This window comes from Triticum aestivum, chromosome 1A (assembly GCF_018294505.1).
Source record: "Triticum aestivum cultivar Chinese Spring chromosome 1A, IWGSC CS RefSeq v2.1, whole genome shotgun sequence".
NCBI classification, from domain to species: domain Eukaryota; kingdom Viridiplantae; phylum Streptophyta; class Magnoliopsida; order Poales; family Poaceae; genus Triticum; species Triticum aestivum.
The window spans coordinates 101,953,909-101,974,811 of record NC_057794.1 but is presented as its reverse complement, the minus strand read 5'-3'; positions in this window follow the sequence as shown (position 1 = coordinate 101,974,811).

Below are 20,903 nucleotides of genomic sequence, written 5' to 3'. Positions count from 1 at the left end.
CTTTCCAAAAAATTCTACATTCTTTCCGATCAACAATATGTCATTCACATATATTTATCAGAAATGTTGTAGTGCTCTCACTCACTTAGTTGTAAATACAGGCTTCACCACAAGTCTGTATAAAACCATATGCTTCGATCACTTTATCAAAGCATATATTCCAACTCCGAGATGCTTGCACCAGTCCATAGATGGATCGCTGGAGCTTGCTCACCTTGTTAGCACCTTTAGGATCGACAAAACCTTCTGGTTGCATCATATACAACTCTTCTTTAAGAAATCCATTAAGGAATGCAGTTTTGACATCCATTTGCTAGATTTCATAAAATGTGGCAACTGCTAACATGATTCGGACAGACTTTTAAGCATCGATACGAGTGAGAAAATCTCATCATAGTCAACACCTTGAACTTGTCGAAAACATTTTTGCGACAATTCGAGCTTTGCACATAGTAACACTACTATCAGTGTCCGTCTTCCTCTTGAAGATCCATTTATTTTCTATGGCTTGCCAATCAATGGGCAAGTCAATCAAAGTCCATACTTTGTTCTTTATACATGGATCCCATCTCAGATTTCATGGCCTTAAGCCATTTTGCGGAATCTGGGCTCATCATCGCTTCCTCATAGTTCGTAGGTTCATCATGGTCTAGTAACATGACTTCCAGAAAGGATTACCGTACTACTATGGTGCGGACCATACTCTGTTTGTCCTACGAGGTTCGGTAGTAACTTGATCTGAAGTTTCATGATCATCATCATTTAGCTTCCTCACTAATTGGTGTAGAAATCACAAGAACTGATTTCTGTGATGAACTACTTTCCAATTCGGGAGAAGGTACAGTTACCTCATCAAGTTCTACATTCCTCCCACTCACTTCTTTCGAGAGAAATTTCTTCTCTAGAAAGGATCCACTCTTAGCAATGACTGTCTTGCCTTCGGATCTGTGATAGAAGGTGTACCCAACTATCTCCTTTGGGTATCCTATGAAGACACATTTCTCCGATTTGGGTTTGAGCTTATCAGGATGAAACTTTTTCACATAAGCATCGCAACCCCAAATTTTAAGAAACAACAACTTTGGTTTCTTGCCAAACCACGGTTCATATGGTGTCGTCTCAACGGATTTAGATGGTGCCCTATTTAACGTGAATGCAGCAATCTCTAATGCATAACCCCAAAACGATAGTGGTAAATCGGTAGGAGACATCATATATTGTACCATATCTAATAAAGTACCGTTACGATGTTCGGACACACCATTACGCTGTGGTGTTCCAGGTGGCGTGAGTTGCGAAACTATTCCGCATTGTTTCAAATGAAGACCAAACCCGTAACTCAAATATTCGCCTTCGCGATCAGATCGTGGAAACTTTATTTTCTTGTTACGATGATTTTCCACTTTACTCTGAAATTCTTTGAATTTTTCAAATGTTTCATACTTATGTTTCATTAAGTAGATATACCCATATCTGCTCAAATCATGTGTGAAGGTCAGAAAATAACGATACCCGCCGCGAGCCTCAACACTTATCGGATCACATACATCAGTATGTATTATTTCCAAAAAGTTAGTTGCTTGCTCCATTGTTCCGGAGAATGGAGTCTTAGTCATCTTGCCTATGAGGCATGGTTCGCAAGCATCAACTGATTCATAATCAAGTGATTCCAAAAGCCCATCAACATGGATTTTCTTCATGCGCTTTACACCAATATGACCTAAACAGCCGTGCCACATATAAGTTGCACTATCATTATTAACTTTGCATCTTTTGGCTTCAATATTATGAATATGTGTATCACTATGATCGAGATTCAATAAAGCATTCACCTTGGGTGTATGACCATTGAAGGTTTTATTCATGTAAACAGAACAACAATTATTCTCTGACTTTAAATGAATAACCGTATTGCAATAAACATGATCAAATCATATTCATGCTTAACACATACACCAAATAACATTTATTTAGGTTCAACACTAATCCCAAAAGTATAGGGAGTGTGCGATGATGATCATATCAATCTTGGAACCACTTCCAACACACATCATCACTTCACCCTTAGCTAGTCTCTGTTCATTCTGCAACTCCTGTTTCGAGTTACTAATCTTTAGCAACTGAACTAGTATCAAATACTAAGGGGTTGCTATAAACACTAGTAAAGTACACATCAATAACATGTATATCAAATATACCTTTGTTCACTTTGCCATCCTTCTTATCCGCCAAATACTTGGGGCAGTTCTACTTCCAGTGACCAGTCCCTTTGCAGTAGAAGCACTTAGTCTCAGGCTTAGGTCTAGACTTAGGCTTCTTCACTTGAGCAGCAACTTGCTTGCCATTCTTCTTGAAGTTCCCCTTCTCCCCTTTGCCCTTTTCTCGAAACTAGTGGTCTTGTCAACCATCAACACTTGATGCTTTTCTTGGTTTCTACCTTCGTCGATTTCAGCATCACGAAGAGCTTGAGAATCGTTTTCGTTATCCCTTGCAAATTATAGTTCATCATGAAGTTCTAGTAACTTGGTGATAGTGACTAGAGAATTCTGTCAATCACTATCTTATCTGGAAGATTAACTCCCACTTGATTCAAGTGATTGTAGTACTCGGACATTCTGAGCACATGCTCACTAGCTGAGCTATTCTCCCCATCTTGTAGGCAAAGTGCTTGTCAGAGGTCTTATACCTCTCGACACGGGCATGAGTATGAAATACCAATTTCAACTCTTAGAACATCTTATATGTTCCGTGGCGTTCAAAATGTTTTTGAAGTCCCGGTTCTAAGCCATAAAGCATGGTGCACTAAACTATCAAGTAGTCATCATACTAAGCTTTGCCAAACATTCATAACATCTGCATCTGCACCTGCAACAGGTCCGTCACCTAGCGGTGCATCAAGGACATAATTCTTCTGTGCAGCAACGAGGATAATCCTTAGATCACGGATCCAATCCGCATCATTGCTACTATCATCTTTCAATATAGTTTTTCTCTAGGAACATATCAAAATAAACGGAGAGCTACACCGCGAGCTATTGATCTACAACATAGTTATGCAAATACTATCAGGACTAAGTTCATGATAAATTAAAGTTCAATTAATCATATTACTTAAGAACTCCCACTTAGATAGACATCCCTCTAGTCATCTAAATGATCACGTGATCCAAATCAACTAAACCATGTCCGATCATCATGTGAGATGGAGTAGTTTTCAATGGTGAACATCACTATGTTGATCATATCTACTATATGATTCATGCTCGACCTTTCAGTCTTAGTGTTCCGAGGCCATATCTGCATATGCTAGGTTCGTCAAGTTTAACCCGAGTATTTCTGCGTGTGCAAAACTGGCTTGCACCCGTTGTATATGAACGTAGAGCTTATCACACCCGATCATCACGTGGTGTCTTGGCACGTCGAACTTTGGCAACGGTGCATACTCAGGGAGAACACTTATACCTTGAAATTTAGTGAGAGATCATCTTATAATGCTACCGTCAATCAAGCAGAATAAGATGCATAAAGGATAAACATCACATGCAATCAATATAAGTGATATGATATGGCCATCATCATCTTGTGCCTTTCATCTCCATCTCCAAAGCACCGTCATGATCACCATCCTCACCGGCGCGACACCTTGATCTCCATCCTAGCATCATTGTCGTCTCGCCAACTATTGCTTCTACAACTATCGCTACCGCTTAGTGATAAAGTAAAGCAATTACAGGGCGATTGCATTGCATACAATAAAGCGACAACCATATGGCTCCTACCGGTTGCCGATAACTCTGTTAAAAAACACGTTCATCTCATACAATAAAATATAGCATCATGACTTGACCATATCACATCACAACATGCCCTGCAAAAACAAGTTAGACGTCCTCTACTTTATTGTTGCAACTTTTACGTGGCTGCTACGGGCTGAGCAAGAAGCGTTCTTACCTACGCATCAAAACCACAACGATATTTCATCAAGTTAGTGCTGTTTTAACCTTCAACAAGGACCGGGCGTAGTCACACTCGGTTCAACTAAAGTTAGAGAAACTGACACCCCCCAGCCACCTATGTGCAAAGCACGTCGGTAGAACCAGACTTGCGTAAGCGTACGAGTAATGTCGGTCCAGGCCGCTTAGTCCAACAATACCGCGAAACCAAAGTATGACATGCTGGTAAGCAGTATGACTTGTATCGCCCACAACTCACTTGTGTTCTACTCGAGCATATAACATCTACGCATAAACCTGGCTCGGATGCCACTGTTGGGGAACGTAGTAATTTCAAAAAAATTCCTACGCACATGCAAGATCATGGTGATGTTGGAAATATGCCCTAGAGGCAATAATAAAAGTGTTATTATTATATTTCTTTGTTCATGATAATAGTCTTTTATTCATGCTATAACTGTATTATCCGGAAATCGTAATACACGTGTGAATACATAGACCACAATACGTCCCTAGTAAGCCTCTAGTTGACTAGCTCGTTGTGATCAACAGATAGTCATGGTTTCCTGGCTATGGACATTGGATGTCGTTGATAACGGGATCACATCATTAGGAGAATGATGTGATGGACAAGGCCCAATCCTAAGCATAGCACAAAGGTCGGTTAGTTCGTTTGCTAGAGCTTTTCCAATGTTAAGTATCTCTTCCTTAGACCATGAGATCGTGTAACTCCCGGATACCGTAGGAGTGCTTTGGGTGTACCAAACGTCACAACGTAACTGGGTGACTATAAAGGTGCATTACAGGTATCTCCGAAAGTGTCTGTTGGGTTGACACGGATCGAGACTGGGATTTGTCACTCCGTGTTACGGAGAGGTATCACTGGGCCCACTCGGTAGTGCATCATCATAATGAGCTCAAGGTGGCCAAGTGTCTGGTCACGGGATCATGCATTACGGTACGAGTAAAGTGACTTGCCGGTAACGAGACTGAACGAGGTATTGGGATACCGACGATCGAGTCTCGGGCAAGTAACATACCGTCTGACAAAGGGAATTGCATACGGGGTTTGATCGAATCCTCGACATCGTGGTTCATCCGATGACAACATCGAGGAGCATGTGGGAGCCAACATGGGTATCCAGATCCCGCTGTTGGTTATTGACCTGAGGTCGTCTCGGTCATGTCTGCATGTCTCCCGAACCCGTAGGGTCTACACACTTAAGGTTCGGTGACGCTAGGGTTATTAGGAAGACTTGTATGTAATTACCGAATGTTGTTCGGAGTCCCGGATGAGATCCCAGACGTCACGAGGAGTTCCGAAATAGTCCGGAGGTAAAGATTTATATATGGAAAGTGGTTAAACGGACACCGGAAAGTTTCGGGGGCATACCGGTATTGTACCGGGGCCACCGGAAGGGTTTCCGAGGGTCCACCGGGAGGGGCCACCCCTCCCGGGGGGGGGGCCACATGGGCTGTGTGGGAGAGGGAGCCAACCCCTAGTGGGCTGGGCGCGCCTCCCCACCTAGGCCCATGCGGCTAGGGCAAGGAGAGGGGAAACCCTAAAGGGGGCGCCCCCCTAGCTTGGGGGGAAAGCCACCCTTTTCCCTCTCCCTTTGGCCGCCGCCCCCCTCTAGGGTTTCCCCTAGAGGGCCGGCCCCCTTGCCCCTCTCCTCCTATATATAGAGGGGTGAGGGGAGGGCTGCAACACCACAAGCCAAGGCGCAGCCCCTCCCCTCCCCCAACACCTCTCCTCCTCCGTACGTGCTTGGCGAAGCCCTGTTGGAGTACTTCTGCACCAACTACACCACGCCGTCGTGCTGCCGTTGGAGCTGCCTTCCTCAACCTCTCCTTCCTCCTTGCTGGATCAAGACGGAGGAGACGTCGTCCGTCCCGTACGTGTGTTGAACGCGGAGGTGCTGTCCGTTCAGCACTTGGTCATCGGTGATCCGAATCACGACGAGTACGACTCCATCATCACCATCCCCTTGAACGCTTCCGCACTCGATCTACAAGTGGTATGTAGATGCAAACTCACTCCCTTGACTCGTTGCTTAGATGAACTCATAGATGGATCTTGGTGAAACCGTAGGAAAAATTTTAATTTTCTGCAACGTTCCCCAACAGTGGCATCATGAGCCAGGTTTATGCGTAGTTCTCTTTGCACGAGTAGAACACAATTTTGTTGTGGGCGTAGATCTTGTCAACTTGCTTGCCGCTACTAGTCTTATCTTGCTTCAGCGGTATTGTGGGATGAAGCGGCCCGGACCAACCTTACACGTACGCTTACGTGAGACCGGTTCCACCGACTAACATGCACTAGTTGCATAAGGTGGCTGGCGGGTGTCTGTCTCTCCCACTTTAGTTGAAGTGGATTCGATGAAAAGGGTCCTTATGAAGGGTAAATAGAAGTTGACAAGATCACGTTGTGGTTATTCGTAGGTAAGAAAACGTTCTTGCTAGAACCCAATTGCAGCCACGTAAAAGATGCAACAACAATTAGAGGACGTCTAACTTGTTTTTGCAGCAATTGTCATGTGATGTGATATGGCCAGAAGTTGTGATGAATGATGAATGATATATTGTGATGTATGAGATCATGTTCTTGTAATAGGAATCACGACTTGCATGTCGATGAGTATGACAACCGGCAGGAGCCATAGGAGTTGTCTTTATTTTGTATGACCTGCGTGTCATTGAAGAACGCCATGTAAACTACTTTACTTTATTGCTAAACGCGTTAGTCATAGAAGTAGAAGTAGTCGTTGGCGTGACAACTTCATGAAGACACGATGATGGAGATCATGGTGTCATGCCGGTGACAAGATGATCATGGAGCCCCGAAGATGAAGATCAAAGGAGCTATATGATATTGGCCATATCATGTCACTACTTTATATAATTGCATGTGATGTTTATTATGTTTATGCATCTTGTTTACTTAGGACGACGGTAGTAAATAAGATGATCCCTTAAAAATTTCAAGAAGTGTTCTCCCCTAACTGTGCACCGTTGCTACAGTTCGTCGTTTCGAAGCACCACGTGATGATCGGGTGTGATAGATCCTTACGTTCACATACAACGGGTGTAAGACAGTTTTACACAGCAAAACACTTAGGGTTAACTTGACGAGCCTAGCATGTACAGACATGGCCTCGGAACACGGAGACCGAAAGGTCGAACACGAGTCGTATGGAAGATACGATCAACATGAGAATGTTCACCGACGATGACTAGTCCGTCTCACATGATGATCGGACACGGCCTAGTCGACTCGGATCGTGTAACACTTAGATGACTAGAGGGATGTCAAATCTGAGTGGGAGTTCAATAATTTGATTAGATGAACTTAATTATCATGAAATTAGTCTAAAACCTTTGCAAATATGTCTTGTAGATCAAATGGCCAACGCTCATGTCAACATGAACTTCAACGCGTTCCTAGAGAAAACCAAGCTGAAAGATGATGGCAGCAACTATACGGACTGGGTCCGGAACCTGAGGATCATCCTCATAGCTGCCAGGAAACAATATGTCCTAGAAGGACCGCTAGGTGACGCTCCCGTCCCAGAGAACCAAGACATTATGAATGCTTGGCAGTCTCGTGCTGATGATTACTCCCTCGTTCAGTGCGGCATGCTTTACAGCTTAGAACCGGGGCTCCAAAAGCGTTTTGAGCATCACGGAGCATATGAGATGTTCGAGGAGCTGAAACTAGTTTTCCAAGCTCACGCCCGGGTCGAGAGATATGACATCTCCGACAAGTTCTATAGTTGTAAGATGGAGGAAAATAGTTCTGTCAGTGAGCACATACTCAAGATGTCTGGGTTGCACAACCGTATGACCCAGCTGAATATTAACCTCCCTGATGAGGCAGTCATTGACAGAATCCTTCAGTCGCTCCCACCAAGCTACAAGAGCTTTGTGATGAACTACAATATGCAGGGGATGGTAAAGACCATTCCTGAAGTATTTTCTATGCTGAAGTCAGCAGAGGTTGAAATCAAGAAAGAACATCAAGTGTTGATGGTCAATAAGACCACTAAGTTCAAGAAGGGCAAGGGTAAGAAGAACTTCAAGAAGGACGGCAAGGAGGTTGCCGCGCCCGGTAAGCCAGTTGCCGGGAAGAAGTCAAAGAATGGACCCAAGCCTGAGACTGAGTGCTTTTATTGCAAGGGGAAGGGTCACTGGAAGCGGAACTGCCCCAAATACTTAGCGGATAAGAAGGCCGGCAACACTAAAGGTATATTTGATATACATGTAATTGATGTGTACCTTACCAGTACTCGTAGTAACTCCTGGGTATTTGATACCGGTGCCGTTGCTCATATTTGTAACTCACAGCAGGAGCTGCGGAATAAGCGGAGACTGGCGAAGGACGAGGTGACGATGCGCGTCGGGAATGGTTCCAGAGTCGATGTGATCGCCGTCGGCACGCTACCTCTACATTTACCTACGGGATTAGTTATAAACCTTAATAATTGTTATTTTGTGCCAAGTTTGAGCATGAACATTGTATCTGGATCTCGTTTGATACGAGATGGCTACTCATTTAAGTCGAGAATAATGGTTGTTCTATTTATATGAGAGATATGTTCTATGGTCATGCTCCGATGGTCAATGGTTTATTCTTAATGAATCTCGAACGTAGTGTTACACATATTCATAGCGTGAATACCAAAAGATGTAAAGTTGATAACGATAGTCCCACATACTTGTGGCACTGCCGCCTTGGTCACATTGGTGTCAAGCGCATGAAGAAGCTCCATGCTGATGGACTTTTAGAGTCTCTCGATTATGAATCATTTGACACATGCGAACCATGCCTCATGGGCAAGATGACCAAGACTCCGTTCTCCGGAACAATGGAGCGAGCAACCAACTTGTTGGAAATCATACATACCGATGTGTGCGGTCCAATGAGTGTTGAGGCTCGCGGAGGATATCGTTATGTTCTCACTCTCACTGATGACTTGAGTAGATATGGGTATGTCTACTTAATGAAACACAAGTCTGAGACCTTTGAAAAGTTCAAGGAATTTCAGAATGAGGTAGAGAATCAACGTGACCGAAAGATAAAATTCCTACGATCAGATCGTGGAGGAGAATACTTAAGTCACGAATTTGGTACACACTTAAGGAAATGTGGAATCGTTTCACAACTCACGCCGCCTGGAACACCTCAGCGTAACGGTGTGTCCGAACGTCGTAATCGCACTCTATTGGATATGGTGCGGTCTATGATGTCTCTTACCGATTTACCGCTATCATTTTGGGGATACGCTCTAGAGACAGCTACATTCACTTTAAATAGGGCACCGTCTAAATCCGTTGAGACGACACCGTATGAATTATGGTTTGGGAAGAAACCTAAGCTGTCGTTTCTGAAAGTTTGGGGATGCGATGCTTATGTCAAGAAACTTCAACCTGAAAAGCTCGAACCCAAGTCGGAAAAATGCGTCTTCATAGGATACCCTAAGGAAACCATTGGGTATACCTTCTACTTAAGATCCGAGGGCAAGATCTTTGTCGCTAAGAACGGATCCTTTCTGGAAAAAGAGTTTCTCTCGAAAGAAGTAAGTGGGAGGAAAGTAGAACTCGATGAAGTACTACCTCTTGAGCGGGACAGTAGTGCAGCTCAGGAAGATGTTCCTGTGATGCCTACACCAACTGAAGAGGAAAATAATGATGATGATCAAGGTACTTCGGATCAAGTTGCTACTGAACTTCGTAGGTCCACAAGGACACGTTCCGCACCAGAGTGGTACGGCAACCCTGTCCTGGAAATCATGTTGTTAGACAACGATGAACCTTCGAACTATGAAGAAGCGATGGCGGGCCCAGATTCCAACAAATGGCTAGAAGCCATGAAATCCGAGATAGAATCCATGTATGAAAACAAAGTATGGACTTTGACTGACTTGCCCGATGATCGGCGAGCGATAGAAAACAAATGGATCTTTAAGAAGAAGACGGACGCGGATGGTAATGTCACCATCTATAAAGCTCGACTTGTCGCTAAGGGTTATCGGCAAGTTCAAGGGATTGACTACGATGAGACTTTCTCTCCCGTAGCGAAGCTTAAGTCCGTCCGAATCATGTTAGCAATTGCCGCATACTATGATTATGAGATATGGCAGATGGACGTCAAAACGGCATTCCTTAACGGGCATCTTAAGGAAGAACTGTATATGATGCAGCCGGAAGGTTTTGTCGATCCTAAGAACGCTAACAAAGTATGCAAGCTCCAGCGATCCATTTATGGGCTGGTGCAAGCATCTCGGAGTTGGAACATTCGCTTTGATGAGATGATCAAAGCGTTTGGGTTTATGCAGACTTATGGAGAAGCCTGCGTTTACAAGAAAGTGAGTGGGAGCTCTGTAGCATTTCTCATATTATATGTAGATGACATACTCTTGATGGGAAATGATATAGAATTCTTGGACAGCATTAAGGCCTACTTGAATAAGTGTTTTTCAATGAAGGACCTTGGAGAAGCTGCTTATATATTAGGCATCAAGATCTATAGAAATAGATCGAGACGCCTCATAGGTCTTTCACAAAGCACATACCTTGATAAAATTTTGAAGAAGTTCAAAATGGATCAGTCCAAGAAGGGGTTCTTGCCTGTATTGCAAGGTGTGAGATTGAGCTCGGCTCAATGCCCGACCACGGCAAAAGATATAGAAGAGATGAGTGTCATCCCCTATGCTTCAGCCATAGGATCTATTATGTATGCCATGCTGTGTACCAGACCTGATGTAAACCTTGCCGTAAGTTTGGTAGGAAGGTACCAAAGTAATCCCGGCAAGGAACACTGGACAGCGGTCAAGAATATCCTGAAGTACCTGAAAAGGACAAAGGACATGTTTCTCGTTTATGGAGGTGACGAAGAGCTCGTCGTAAAGGGTTACGTCGACGCTAGCTTCGACACAGATCTGGATGACTCTAAGTCACAAACCGGATACGTGTATATGTTGAATGGTGGAGCAGTAAGCTGGTGCAGCTGCAAGCAGAGCGTCGTGGCGGGATCTACATGTGAAGCGGAGTACATGGCAGCCTCGGAGGCAGCGCATGAAGCTATTTGGGTGAAGGAGTTCATCACCGACCTAGGAGTCATACCCAATGCGTCGGGGCCGATCAAACTCTTCTGTGACAACACTGGAGCTATTGCCCTTGCCAAGGAGCCCAGGTTTCACAAGAAGACCAGGCACATCAAGCGTCGTTTCAACTCCATCCGTGAAAATGTTCAAGATGGAGACATAGAAATTTGCAAAGTACATACGGATCTGAATGTCGCAGATCCGTTGACTAAACCTCTCTCGCGAGCGAAACATGATCAACACCAGAACTCTATGGGTGTTCGATTCATCACAATGTAACTAGATTATTGACTCTAGTGCAAGTGGGAGACTGTTGGAAATATGCCCTAGAGGCAATAATAAAAGTGTTATTATTATATTTCTTTGTTCATGATAATAGTCTTTTATTCATGCTATAACTGTATTATCCGGAAATCGTAATACACGTGTGAATACATAGACCACAATATGTCCCTAGTGAGCCTCTAGTTGACTAGCTCGTTGTGATCAACAGATAGTCATGGTTTCCTGGCTATGGACATTGGATGTCGTTGATAACGGGATCACATCATTAGGAGAATGATGTGATGGACAAGACCCAATCCTAAGCATAGCACAAAGGTCGGTTAGTTCGTTTGCTAGAGCTTTTCCAATGTCAAGTATCTCTTCCTTAGACCATGAGATCGTGTAACTCCCGGATACCGTAGGAGTGCTTTGGGTGTACCAAACGTCACAACGTAACTGGGTGACTATAAAGGTGCATTACAGGTATCTCCGAAAGTGTCTGTTGGGTTGACACGGATCGAGACTGGGATTTGTCACTCCGTGTTACGGAGAGGTATCACTGGGCCCACTCGGTAGTGCATCATCATAATGAGCTCAAGGTGGCCAAGTGTCTGGTCACGGGATCATGCATTACGGTACGAGTAAAGTGACTTGCCGGTAACGAGACTGAACGAGGTATTGGGATACCGACGATCGAGTCTCGGGCAAGTAATTAACATACCGTCTGACAAAGGGAATTGCATACGGGGTTTGATCGAATCCTCGACATCGTGGTTCATCCGATGACAACATCGAGGAGCATGTGGGAGCCAACATGGGTATCCAGATCCCGCTGTTGGTTATTGACCTGAGGTCGTCTCGGTCATGTCTGCATGTCTCCCGAACCCGTAGGGTCTACACACTTAAGGTTCGGTGACGCTAGGGTTATCAGGAAGACATGTATGTGATTACCGAATGTTGTTCGGAGTCCCGGATGAGATCCCGGACGTCACGAGGAGTTCCGGAATAGTCCGGGGGTAAAGATTTATATATGGAAAGTGGTTAAACGGACACCGGAAAGTTTCGGGGGCATTCCGGTATTGTACCGGGGCCACCGGAAGGTTTTCGGGGGGTCCACCGGGGGGGGCCACCCCTCCCGGGGGGGGCCACATGGGCTGTGTGGGAGAGGGAGCCAACCCCTAGTGGGCTGGGCGCACCTCCCCACCTAGGCCCATGCGGCTAGGGCAAGGGGAGGGGAAACCCTAAAGGGGGCGCCCCCCTAGCTTGGGGGGCAAGCCACCCTTTTCCCTCTCCCTTTGGCCGCCGCCCCCCCTCTAGGGTTTCCCCTAGAGGGCCGGCCCCCTTGCCCCTCTCCTCCTATATATAGAGGGGTGAGGGGAGGGCTGCAACACCACAAGCCAAGGCGCAGCCCCTCCCCTCCCCAACACCTCTCCTCCTCCGTACGTGCTTGGCGAAGCCCTGTCGGAGTACTTCTGCACCAACTACACCACGCCGTCGTGCTGCCGTTGGAGCTGCCTTCCTCAACCTCTCCTTCCTCCTTGCTGGATCAAGACGGAGGAGACGTCGTCCGTCCCGTATGTGTGTTGAACGCGGAGGTGCTGTGCGTTCAGCACTTGGTCATCGGTGATCCGAATCACGACGAGTACGACTCCATCATCACCATCCCCTTGAACGCTTCCGCACTCAATCTACAAGTGGTATGTAGATGCAAACTCACTCCCTTGACTCGTTGCTTAGATGAACTCATAGATGGATCTTGGTGAAACCGTAGGAAAAATTTTAATTTTCTGCAACGTTCCCCAACAGGTGATGCATAGCAACGAGAGGGAAGAGTATTGTCCACGTACCCTCGTAGACCGTAAGCGAAAGCGTTACGAGAACGCGGTTGATGTAGTCGAATGTCTTCATGATCCGACCAATCCAAGTACCGAACGCACGGCACCTCTGAGTTCAGCACACGTTCAGCTCGATGACGTCCCACAAAGTCCAATCCAGCAGAGCTTCACAGGAGAGTTTCGTCAGCACGACGGCATGATGACGATGATGATGTTACTACCGACGCAGGGCTTCTCCTAAGCACCGCTACGATATGATCGAGGTGGATTATGGTGGAGGGGGCACCGCACACGGCTAAGGGATCAATGATCAACTTGTGTGTTCTAGGGTGCCCCCTGCCCTCGTATATAAAGGAGCAAGGGGGGAGGCCGGCCGGCCCTCCTAGGGCGCGCCAGGAGGAGGAGTCCTCCTCCTAGTAGGAGTAGGACTCCCCTTTCCTACTCCTACTAGGAGGAGGAAAGAAAGGGGAAGGGGAGAAGGAAGGAGAGGGAGGAAAGGAGGAAAGGGGGGCCGGTCCCCTAGTCCAATTCGGTTTGGGCTAGGGGGGCGCGCGCCCTACCTCCTCTCTTCCACCACTTGGCCCATGAGGCCCAATACCTCTTTCCCGTATTCCCGTAACTCTCCGGTACTTCGAAAAATAGCCGAATCACCCAGAACCTTTCCGATGTCCGAATATAGTCATCCAATATATTGATATTTACGTCTCAACCATTTCGAGACTCCTCGTCATGTCCCTGATCTTATCCGGGACTCCGAACTACCTTCGGTACATCAAATCACATAAACTCATAATACCGATCGTCACCGAACGTTAAGCGTGCGGAACCTACAGGTTCGAGAACTATGTAGACATGACCAAGTCTCGTCTCCGGTCAATAACCAATAGCAGAACCTGGATGCTCATATTGGCTCCTACAAATTCTATGAAGATCTTTATCGGTCAAACCGCATAACAACATACGTCAAACCGCATAACAACATACGTTGTTCCCTTTGACATCGGTATGTTACTTGCCCGAGATTCGATCGTCGGTATCTCAATACCTAGTTCAATCTTATTACCGGCAAGTCTCTTTACTCGTTCCGTAATACATCATCCCGCAACTAACTCATTAGTTGCATTGCTTCTAAGGCTTAAAGTGATGTGCATTACCGAGAGGGCCCAGAGATACCTCTCCGACAATCGGAGTGACAAATCCTAATCTCGATCTATGCCAACTCAACAAATACCATTGGAGACACCTGTAGAGCACCTTTATAATCACCCAGTTATGTTGTGATGTTTGGTAGCACACAAAGCGTTCCTCTGGTAATCGGGAGTTGCATAATCTCATAGTCATAGGAACATGTATAAGTCATGAAGAAAACAATAGCAGTAAACTAAAATGGTCAAGTGCTAAGCTAACGGAATGAGTCAAGTCAATCACATCATTCTCCTAATGATGTGATCTTGTTTATCAAATGACAACTCATGTCTATGGTTAGGAAACATAACTATCTTTGATCAACGAGCTAGTCAAGTATATGCATACTAGTGACACTCTGTTTGTCTATGTATTCACACATGTATTATGTTTCCGATTAATACAACTCTAGCATGAATAATAAACATTTATCATGATATAAGGAAATAAATAATAACTTTATTATTGCCTCTAGGGCATATTTCCTTCAGCATCATCAATAATGTATGTGACATATCGGAATCAATAACAGGTGTAGGTGTCACACGTTTACTCAAAACAGAAGGATAATCAAGTGCAGAGCTAGATGACAGTTCCTTACCTCCCCTCGCGGTTGAGGGAAAAATCTTGGTTCTTTGATCTTTCAAATTCCTCATAGTGATCAACAGATATAAATCCCAAGTGACTCAAAGAATAGAGCTATGCTCCCCGGCAACGGCGCCCGAAAAAGATCTTGATAACCCACAAGTATAGGGGATCGCAACAGTTTTCGAGGGTAGAGTATTCAACCCAAATTTATTCATTCGACACAAGGGGAGCCAAAGAATATTCTCAAGTATTAGCAGCTGAGTTGTCAATTCAACCACACTTGAAAGACTTAATATCTGCAGCAAAGTATTTATAGCAAAATAGTATGGAAGTAACGGTAATAGTGGCAAAAGTAATAGTAGCAGTTTTATAACAATCGTAAGAGTGGCAATGGAAAAGTAACTTAGCAAAGATCAGTATGAAACGGTCTCGTAGGCAATGGATCAATGATGGATAATTATGTCGGATGGCATTCATCATGCAACAGTTATGAATTATAACATAGGGCGACACATAACTAGCTCCAATTCATCAATATAATGTAGGCATGTATTCCGAATATAGTCATACGTGCTTATGGAAAAGAACTTTCATGACATCTTTTGTCCTACCCTCGCATGGCAGCGGGGTCCTAATGAAAACTAAGGAATATTAAGGCCTCCTTCTAATAGAGTATCGTACCAAAGCATTAGCACTTAGTGAGTACACGAACTCCTCAAACTACGATCATCACCGGGAAGTGTCCCGACTATTGTCACTCTGGGGTTGCCGGATCATAACACATAGTAGGTGACTATATATAACTTGCAAGATAGGATCAAGAACACAAATATATTCAGGAAAACATAATAGGTTCAGATCTGAAATCATGGCACTCGGGCCCTACTGACAAGCATTAGGCATAGCGAAGTCATAACAACATCAATCTTAGAACATAGTGGGTACTAGGGATCAAACCCTAACAAAACTAACTCGATTACATGGTAAATCTCATCCAAACCATCACCGTCCAGCAAGCCTACGATGAAATTACTCACGTACGGCGGTGAGCATCATGAAATTTGTGATGGAGGAAGGTTGGTGATGATGATGGCGATGATTTCTCCTCTCCGGAGCCCCGAACGGACTCCAAATCTGGCCTCCCGATGAAGAACATGGGGTGACGGCAGCTCCGTATGATAAAACGCGATTAATCATTCTCTCTGATTTTTTTCTCCCTGAACATGAATAAATGAAGTTGGAGTTGAGGTCGATGGAGGTCTATGGGACCCACAAGACTGGAGGGCGCGCCCTAGGAGGGTGGGGGCGTCCCCCACCCTTTTGGACAGGGTGTGGGTCCCTTTTGGTTGATTCTTTCGCCAATATTTTTTATTTATTACAAAAATAATCTTCGTGAAATTTCAGGTCATTTCGAGAATTTTTATTTCTGCACAAAAATAACACCATGGCAATTCTGTTGAAAACAGCATCAGTCCGGGTTAGTTCTATTCAAATCATGCAAAATAGAGTCCAAAACAAGGGCAATACACTTTGGAAAAGTAGATACGATGAAGACGTATCACTCGCCTCCGATTCGCTACTTCCACTATGTTTGCGTGGCCTTCATCATCACCATGTCCCAGTCCAGCGCCGACCGTCTCGCCGCCGAGAAGCTTGAGGCCGACAAGAAGGCCGCCGAGGACGCCACTGCTGCCGCCATCGCCGCGGCGGCTTCTGCATGGCCTACTGGAGGGTATAACGCGTTTAGCCTCTCCTGATTATTTTTGTATTAACAGTACTAGCATTATGTGTAGATCCGTCCACTGTTTGCGTAGTACGTGCTTGTTTAGATGAGTATCAGTATGTCGTTAATTTTGTCAATGCCATGCTAGTCATCTATTTATGAATTAAATTGGTCGAAAAATTGCCTATTTACTCAGCATGTACATTGCCGGTTACAAAGTTGGCTATAGATGACATGGCAACCCCTTATAGTCAATTGTTAGTTGTAGTACTAACCATGCTCTTAGTCGGATTTAGCTTTGACCACGAGTACAAGGGTCATCGCCTCCTCTTGGCGTATATGCTCCTTGCCACCAAATGCCGTGTCTTGTCCAGATCAGGCGTTGGCGACGGCAGAAGAATCCTCAAATTCCATCTCGTGGAGGAGTTGGTATGTGGTCCTGGGCACCACACGCACGCCATAACACCACATATCTTAGCATCAATAGAGAAGTCGGACGCCGTCATAAGCGTGGACACATCACCATAGTGCCAACCGACATAAACAAGGCCCCTGGACGAACCGGAGCGAGAAGAGGTGAACCTCATGGTGGCGGCCAGTGCTTCAGGCAACAACTAATGATGGCATGAGGTTTGACTTTAAAAGAAAAATATTTGCACTAAATTATGAAACGATCACACTAAGTTATACTGCATGCATGTCTCTTAGGACGATGTATTTGTGAACGAAATACTAGTGGTGAAAGCTCCTAAAGTTAGTTGTAATCATGTTAGCACAATAACATGGACGTTGCATGTATGGATGGGAAGACAGCCGTCGTCATCGCATGGAGAAGGAAGGAAGTTTCGTCTATATATACAGCTCACACCGATCTTCTGTCTTGACGAAAGGTACTGATTGGGTTTGGAATATCCAATATATGTGAATGTTGATGCCGTCACATTCCCTCAAGAATTGCAGTCACATTCAGTCTGTTGGTTGATGAGATATTAATGGTAAGGAAGAGGAACAATCTAGTAAGACATCCCTGCCTCTGGTTTTTTTTTAGAAAAGGAGGATGACCCCCGGCCTCTGCATCTGGAAGATGCATACGGCCACTTTATTGATTATTCACGATGACCATACAAAGTATTACACCAATGTGCCTGAATCCACCATCTTGGCAACATATGCCACTACTCCTATCCAATATGATGAAAGAGAGCTAGCCGGGCTACTACCCAGACCACTCACGTAATCCTAACATCAATAGCCGGAAGCCGAAACACATTCGGAAGCCCCAGCCGAGCCACATACCTGGTCTGGGGCGTAATCCGGTCAGGCGCACTCGTGTGTCGTCGCCGCCATCTTCCACAGGTCCGTCTTCAGATCAAATTGAGGCATCTACCATGTCTGGCCACTCCGCCATTGACGCCACCATGACGCCAAACAGCAACCTCCTCCTGCGCGAGTCCATCTCCGTGCATCGGACGTCGAGCCTCCACAGCGCCACGCCGCCGACATCCGCCGCCATCAATGAGTGAGACGGAGCACCGCTCCACCCTCCCCCCAGCCAACGCTTACTCCAAAACGGCACCCCCAGGAGAACCTGGACGCGTCGGAGGAAAAGCGGAGGCTTGGGCGAAGAAGGGCACGCCGTCAGCAGCTGTTACCCACCCCAAACAGCGCCCGCCACCACCCAGCCCTCAAGGCGGCGCCTTCAAGAAGGTCACGGCGCCAAAGACGCCGCCGCCGCCCACCGGAGTTAGGTTTTCACCCGAGAAGCTAGGTGGTGGGGAGTGGAAGGGCAGACCTTGACAGACGTCTCCATGAAGAAATCGGCGCCCGCAGGCGTCGTCGTCGTCGCGGCCGGCCGTAGCCGACCCGGGTTTCCCCCGATCTGGATCCCGACCACCAAAATCGCATCATTGGGAGGCCCTTAGGCGGCAGCATAGGGAGGGGAGGCGAGGGGTGCGGCGGCGGCGCTATGGGGCGTCACCACCACGCCAGATCCCTTCCTCGCCGCCAACAGCAGCCGGCGGGCCAGATCGGGCGCGGACCAAATCTGGCGCCTAAGCACCCGCACGCCTACGCCGCAGCCACGGCCGGCCAAGCTCCAGGCCACGCCACTCCACCCACCCAGAGAAGGAGAAGCGCGAGACGAAGCAGAGGGCCGCCGGGGAGCGCCGCGACGGCCGCAGCGCCGGAGGCCGAGCCTTCCCCACCTGGAGCGGTCGCCGTCGTGGAACGACGCCGCGCGCGCGAGCGGGAAGCCCCGCCGCCGCCGTCCGCCGCGCGGGCTTCGCCCGGCGGTTTCCTCCGGCGGCGGCGCGGCAGGGGAGCCGGGGAGAGGGGGTGGCGGCGCGGCGGGCTAGGGTTCCCCCGAGTCGCCTCCCAGGCGACGCGGGGGTACGCGGACGTACTATCTAATCAACCCTGCCTCTGGTTGTCCATGAGATGGACTTTTTTTTCAAAAGGGAGGTTAACCATCGGCCTCTCTGCCATTCCATGCACATAGCTATATTTATCAAAATATCATATTCTCTCCGCTAACAAATATATGGTGTTTTGAATATTTTAATATAAACTACATACGGATTGAAATAGTGAAATAAATGAACAAACGCACTAAAACGTGTCTATAACTCTACGAGAAAGGTGTGATAGCTCCTGGGTGCCCTTAAACCCTCTATGTACAGTAATTCAAGAAAACAGAAAAAATTCAAAAAAATCTGAAACTTTGCGACATCAAATATGGTCAAACTTTGTAGGTGCTTGCAAGTTTCCATAACAAAATATCATGTACAGCTCCTCGAATATCGCGAGTTTCAGATTTCAGTGCTAAAAGTGCTCAAAACTTCAAGCATTGAGATCTTTTTCTTGTGTAGAGCTCCTTGATTTTATTTTATTTTTTTGCATGAAAACTTGCAAGCACCTACAAAGTTTGATCATATTTGATGTTGGGAAGTTTCAAAAAAATTCTATTTTTCTTTAGTATACTGTCTATAGAGGGTGTAGGGGCACCCGGGAGCTGAAACACCACACTCATAACTCTACATACATCGGATTCGAAACAAAGTTAGGACATCTTATATTTGTGAATGGAGGGAATAGAAAACATCCTAACATATATTACAAAGCGAAAACAAGGTCTAAGATAACAAGATTTGGTTTACATGACGACTTAAACACAACATATTAATTACTAGTGTCATCCAAAGTGGTTGGACGTATCCCGTGCTATCATCTTTCATCGGCTCCACCCAAAGGCCATAGGCCCGTGATCCTCCGGATGTTGCAAAAAGCACCACATACGGACCCATCATGTATCTCTGAAGATAACCTTCAAATGATTTTGAAGCTACTTGACAGATAAGATACATGAACTACTACCTTCATCCTGGTTTATTAGTTTTCTTTGTATTCTGTGTCAGTTTTTGACCTTAAATTTAATTAAAAAAATGTTAATGCATGTCATAAAAATAATATAATTGGAAACTATATTTTAATACGAACTTAACGATATATTTTTTGGTGACATGCATTAATGCTTTGTTAATTACATTTTTAGTCAAAATTTGACATAAAATACAAAGGGGACTTATAAACCAGGACGGAGGTAGTACATACACATATGATTCAGGCATAGGCTTCGGAGAAAAATAAACCTTAAATATGTACTAGTGCTCCAAAGTCCAAACTAGCTACTCCCTCCGATTCAAAAGTTGTACTAGATCTGCGACAATTAATTTAGATCGGAGAAAGTAACATATATTTACCCGGACGGGCAGAAGCATAGCTGTGATTCGATATATATATAGAAGTCCGAACACAATGTTTCTAAATCTCGCCACTACTTGAACAATGTTTCTTCATCTCGACACTTCTTGAACACGATACACCACCCAACACATGACTGAACCGCAGACACGCGGCACATACGTTTACAAGCATGTGAGACTAGCTATAGCTAGAGACAATATTCAGTCACGCTCACTCATTCAGTCGGAAACATCAAAGAAAGTATCGTGAACAAGTTTGAAAAGTAGTCCACGGAGAGCTCAACTGATTGCTCACTCTTCTGCAAGTTGTCGATTGGGGTTGGAGCGCATCTATCCATCCATTCATAACTCTATCCTACCGCGCCAAAGTATACTTACGTAAAACGAAACAACCTCGAGAATGCATGCATGCATGTTAAAACCATCGAGTTAGAACTTGGCCTATAAATCCAGCTCCCGTTTCCTCACAGTGTTCACCACTTCATCAGCCT